Source organism: Ammodytes marinus (assembly GCF_949987685.1).
Source record: "Ammodytes marinus genome assembly, chromosome: 3".
Taxonomy (NCBI): Eukaryota; Metazoa; Chordata; class Actinopteri; order Uranoscopiformes; family Ammodytidae; genus Ammodytes; species Ammodytes marinus.
The window spans coordinates 5223690-5229200 of NC_137232.1; the positions used below are offsets into that span (position 1 = coordinate 5223690).

At 38.3% G+C, this 5511-nt stretch overlaps 1 pseudogene across 1 annotated transcript; it reads left to right on the forward strand.

Moving 5' to 3' along the window:
* Window positions 1-523: 523 nt before the first annotated feature.
* On the forward strand, window positions 524-4170 carry LOC307271252 (carbohydrate sulfotransferase 8-like; annotated as a pseudogene). Its single transcript has 4 exons — window positions 524-532; window positions 652-784; window positions 1055-1101; window positions 3272-4170. The product of its transcript is annotated as a carbohydrate sulfotransferase 8-like (transcript).
* Window positions 4171-5511: the final 1341 nt, after the last annotated feature.

Here is a 5511-nt window from a genome sequence, read left to right on the forward strand (position 1 = left end):
TTAGCTTTTTTAAGTTTGAGTAACAGTCAAATTATTTATTTGATGAATTCAGGTGTCTCCACATATTAGATCAATGTAGTTCTTCTTACCTTCCTTTACTGTGCTTGAAGAATATCTGTGGAAGCATCAAACCCAGATGATATCAATAGAAAAGCAGAAATGTTCAAAATGTTTTAGATTGAGCACAGCGGTGCATGTTTACCCTTTTAACATATTCTTTTTAAAGTTATTTTACAAAGACTGTTCATTTCAACAGCTAAGTGACTAGAAAGACACACAATCTTAAAAAAAAATGCTTTTCTGATGCTGAGAACAAAGCCATACATGTTTTGCTACTAGGAGCTTTTTTTAACAGTTTTATTTCCACTCCATCGGGAATTCAGAACCTATACTTACAGCTAGCTGATGTGTCAGACATGGCTCCTGTCTTAAAAACTGAACTTGCTTGTCAAACATTGCCTTTTACTTAATGTAAAACATTAGTGAAATAATTATTTATCTTATTTTTCATAAGAATACTAAAATGGTAAAAGTACACATACTTCTGAAAAGAAGACAGAATACAAAGAAGTTCAGAAGTAGTTCAAGCAGTGGAATAAATAAGATAAAAACTACGCTTTCTATGATTTTGTCCAGGGATCATAACCTCAGTGTCTTCTGCATCATGCTGTGGAGGAAGGCAGTGAACTGTCTGTGTGCGACAGGAGAGCCCTGCTCTTTGCTGTAGGAGGTCTGGTTCTCTTCTTCAAGCCAGTGTCAGAGATTATCCAGCAACAATACACAGGTTAGTCTCTACTTGGCCTAGTCCTATGCCATATTGTCCACAGCCCAGAAGGGTCTGCTGGAACATCTTCAGCATCCCACTTCCAGGCCACTTTTTTAATGCTTGTGGCAGCTCTTTACACAGCTACCTGTAGTTGATCAGCAGTGGTTTTACTGGGGAGTTAAAGCAGATGTGGTAGTGAAGTGATAGGAATCCTTTAATTATTGGAGCTCTGATGCATTTTTTTGGAAGTGCTCATTTTCTTATCTCTTTTCTCTTCTCCCTCCCCAGGCTATAGCTTGGAAGCGCTCCACAGCAGCCCACAGCAGCCCACAGAGGTACATGTTTACTCCATTTCTCCCAAAACACAGATACACAGTTGCTCCAAACTGTTATCGCTAGAGAAGTGGTCGTCAGCCTTGTCCCTCTCTGTGTGTCTGATAGTATATATAGTATATGTAGAGAGGATGACCTCACTGTGCATTGATTGATTGATTGATTGATTGATTGATTGGATGATTGATTTCAGACATATCAAATACAAAATAAACATCACAAATACGAAACACAATGAAAAGCACAAACATACAATAAACAAAAACGATGTTAAAATTATTTCACAAAAATAAAAATAATACTACATATATTAAATTGATATGATATGCCTGAAAAGGAGTAGGAAGAAGTATAACACTTATTTAATCCTACCCCTTTTCCACTGCTTAATAATACATATTTAATACATTTAATTCCTGTGTTCCTTATAATCTTTTTATATATCTATCTATATACAATTTGCTATATTTATGATACTATATTGATATTTACAATCCATATACAACTTCATATAGCCTACTATGTTTTTTTATAATTTATATATTTATACAATCCATATGTATCTATATCTATATATATATCTATATATATATATATACACTCACCAGACACTTTATTAGGTACAGCAGTTCATTTTCTTGTTAACACATATAACTAATCAGCCAATCACATGTCAGCAACTCTGCATTTAGGCATGTAGACCTGGACGGGACAACTTATTGGAGTTAAAACTGAGCAACAGAATGGGGAAGAAAAGGGTTTTAAGTGACTTTGAACATGGCAATGTTGAGGGTGCCAGGAGGGCTGGTATGAGTATTTCAGAAACTGATGATCTACTGGGATTTTCACTCTAAACCATCTCTAGGGTTTACAGAGAATGGTCCAAAAAAGAAAAAAATATGCAGTGAGCGGCATTTGTGTGGACGTAAAATGCCTTGTTGAAGTCAGAGGTCAGTGGAGGATGGGCATACTGGTTCGAGATGATAGAAAGGTAAAAGTAACTCAAATAACCACTCGTTACAACCAGGGTATGCAGAATACCATCTCTGAACACAAAACACGACCAACCTTGAAGCAGATGGGCTACAGCAACAGAAGACCCCACCGGGTGCCACTCCTGTCAGCTAAAAACAGGAACATGAGGCTACAATTCTCACAGGACCACCAGTATTGGACAATAGAAGATTGAACAATCATGCCTGGTCTGATGAGTCTCGATTTCAGTTGCGACATTCAGATGGCAGGTTCAGCGTTTGGCGTAAACAACATGAAAGTATGGATCCATCCTGCCGTGCACCATCAACCATGCCATGTTCAAAGTCACCTAAACCCCCTTTCTTCCCCATTCTGATGCTCGGTTTGTCTTCAGTACATTGTCTTGACCACGTCTAAATGCCTAAATGCATTAAATTGCTGCTATGTGATTGGCTGATTAGCTTTTTGTTTTTATAAGCTTCAGAACAGGTGTACCTAATAAAGTGGCCGGTGAGTGTATATATAGACAGATACATATATACACACGTGTCTATTTGTATAATTTGATGTACTATAGTTACACTTGATATATTTATACAATCCTGTTATCTATAAAGTTTGGTACAGTATGTTTGCAATTATACAGTACATTTAATACAATACATATACATATACACAATTTGATATAGGCTACTATAATTTACATATATAATACATATTAACATACACCTGTGTAAACTATTTATTTATTTTTTGTTTCCTTTTTCCTTTTTAAAGCTCTCCCACATTTGCTTTGTACCTTTTTTTAAACTGGATCATGTTTGGACATCGCTTTAGCTTCGTGCTCATACTATTCCACAGTTTCACACCACCAATTGAAACACATTGACTTTTTAAAGTTGTGCGAACAGCTTGTGTCTTAAAATGTAACTTCTACCTCAAATATAAAGGAATGGAGGATTCGAAACAGGTCTTTTGTTCGGATAGAAAGAGAAGATTAGAGAGGTGTACCACCTCTGTGAAGTTTAAACTCTATGTTCTCATAAATGCTTTTTCATTATCATCAGAAAATGTTGCTTTTTGTTTGGTAAATTTTTTTTTTCTCCTGTCTACTACAACATGCTTTGTGACTCTTCCTATGCAGGACAGAAGAGGTAGATCTGACCAGAGTAGACAGCCTCCCCTGATGATCCAAAGCAGGACATAGGCTCCCTTCGTGTCTCCACTACCACAGACTCCTTTTCCCTTGAGAGCTGGAAAAAGCTTTCTGATATCCAAGAAAGACGCAAGCAACTGGTAAAGGAGACGTGTGCTAAATACATGTCTGCATCTCCAAGGAAATCACACCTGTTAGTATACCACTAATTTTCGAGGAGGACAAGCACAAATTGTTGTACTGTCATGTGTACAAGGCTGGCTCTTCCAACTGGAAAAGGACCCTACTTGTTCTGGCGGGCAAGTTCGCCAATATTGAGAACATTAAACATGAAGAAGCCCAATCTTCCAGTTATCTCCGAACTCTTAAGAGTTTTAACCATGGGGAAATCATGCACCGTCTAAAGACATACACCAAAGTCATCTTTGTCAGAGAGCCCTTTGAGAGAACGTTGTCAGCTTTCAGGGACAAGTTTAATAATCCGGAGCCTGACTACCATCGCAGATATGGGATACCCCTCATCTCCAACTACAGAGATAACCCATCCCAGGAAGCCCTGAAGACAGGTGACGGGCTCATGTTCAAGGAGTTTATTAAGTTCCTGCTCGATGACAACCGGCCGGTTCCAGGTGGATTGGACATCCACTGGAACCTGGTGAACAACTTCTGCAGCCCTTGTCTTATAGACTACGACTTCATCGCCAAGTTTGAGGACATGGAGGAAGAGTCCAACTTTGTCCTGAAAGTGGTTGGGGCGCCTCCCAACATCATGTTGCCCAGTTTTAAAGATAGAAACCCATCTGACAAGAAGACCACTTTTGATATAACAGAAAAATTATTTTCAGAGATCAGCTGGGCGGAGAGACAGCGACTCTATGACTTCTACTACTTAGACTATCTGATGTTCAACTACTCCAAGCCTTTTAACGATTTGTTTTAACTGAAAATCAGACACTTCCACTACTTCTAAATCTCTACCATGATACTGACAATTCTCATGTGGATCATAGCATCCAAGCATCAGAAAGCAAGCTTTGACAAACAGACTTTAAGATATGCCCTACTGTCAGGCAATTACTATTTGAAAATGTATTTTCTTTTTTGTTGTTTGCAACATAGGCACAAAATGGATGGGATTTGAGATCCATAGCTTAGCCGGGGTCATGACGTTAGATGCGCAAATGTCCCGTGAAATTTCGATTGTTATTGGTCTATGTTTGAAACGTAACGGAGAGGCTATCTGACACAACATATGTATGTGCAAAGGCACAGAGGAGTTTTGCTTTTTGACGTACATGTTAACGAACTATGGTGTGGTAGGGGAGAGTGGCCTGAGTTGTGCCAGTGGGGAAGTTGTGCCACCACTTGTTTCTAGAAAACTGTGGAAGAAATTGGAAATGTGACCATATATTTATGAAGAGCCATCCATTTGACTCATCCTGTAAAGAAGGGAGACACAAGGAATAAGATATAAGCACATTTAAGCTAAAAAAAACTGTGTTTTGCCTTTCAAAGTAAAATTTCAATGTTTTTGATTATTGTGTCTGAACAATTATAGACAAGTTTGAAAACATTTGACACATGCTTTAGTATGCTACACTTTGAGTCTATACAGTTAGCACAATGTCAGCCCTAAACTGCTGCATCATGCTAATTATCCAAAATTCTGGGGTTGGGGTGATTTGTGCCAAAGGGCATAGGTGAGTTATCAGTAAGTAAGTAAGTAAGTAAGTAAGTAAAGTAAAATGTATTTATAAAAGCACATTTATAACTGTTTGCACTGTCCAAAGTGCTGTACATAGTGCATTCAGTAGGTAAACAATGAAGGTAAAATAACGATAACAAAAATAAAAGACATAAAGCCCATACATCCACATATAAACAAAGATAGTAGTGCAGAGGTAAGATAGTTAATGGGAAGGAAAAGCCAGGGTGTACATATGGGTTTTGAGCCTTGATTTAAAGGCAGAAATGGAGGGGGAATCACATTTGTCAGGTGGCAGTTGGTTCCACAAGCACGGAGCAGCTAGTGCAAAGTACATTTCTGAGAGTTGTGCCAGTGGCATGGCTGTATACGCTGGTCACCAAAAAGAAAGTGATTGTCTACAGTAGCTCAGAAGAGACTGACATCTCCATTCCACTTAACGTCACCACTGATGAGAGTTCACATGGCCAGAAAGATGATGATTGTGACTTTGTCATTGTGAGCTTTGCAGGTAAAACCACATAGATCTGCTAGGCCTTGTTTAAGAAAATGACCTTCATTCTTTGTAAAATATTT